This window comes from Galeopterus variegatus, unplaced genomic scaffold (assembly GCF_000696425.1).
Source record: "Galeopterus variegatus unplaced genomic scaffold, G_variegatus-3.0.2 Scaffold8410, whole genome shotgun sequence".
NCBI classification, from domain to species: domain Eukaryota; kingdom Metazoa; phylum Chordata; class Mammalia; order Dermoptera; family Cynocephalidae; genus Galeopterus; species Galeopterus variegatus.
In genome coordinates, this window is record NW_007734521.1 from 3,631 (window position 1) to 4,148 (window position 518).

The following is a 518-nucleotide window of genomic DNA, read 5'->3' on the forward strand; positions in this document are numbered from 1 at the left end:
GAAAGGTAAGGCCTTTAGGAGGTGATTGGGTCATGGAGGTCGTGACTTCATGAATGGGTTAACCCATTAACAAGTTAATAGATTAATGGGTTATCATGGTGTGGATTGATGGCCTTATAAGGAGAGTACATGAAAACGCTCTTGCCATTCTTGCAGTGTGATATTCTGCACCTCCTCAGGACTCTGCTGAGAGCCCCTACCAAGAAGAAGGCCCTCGCCAGATGCACCCCTCAACCTTGGACCTCCCGGCCTCCAAAATAGTAAGAAACAAATTTTGTTTTCTTATAAATTACCTAGTTTCAGGCATTCTGTTATAAGCAACAGAAAACAGACTAAGGCTGCCATAACAAAGTGCCACAAACTGGTGGCTTAAGCAAGTGAAATTTATTTCTTCATAGTTGTGGAGGCCAGAAGTCCAAAATGAAGGTGTTGCCAGGGTTGATTTCTTCTGGGGACTCTCTCTTTGGCTTGCACATGATGCTCTTCTCTCTTTGTCTTCACATGGTCTTCTCTGTGTG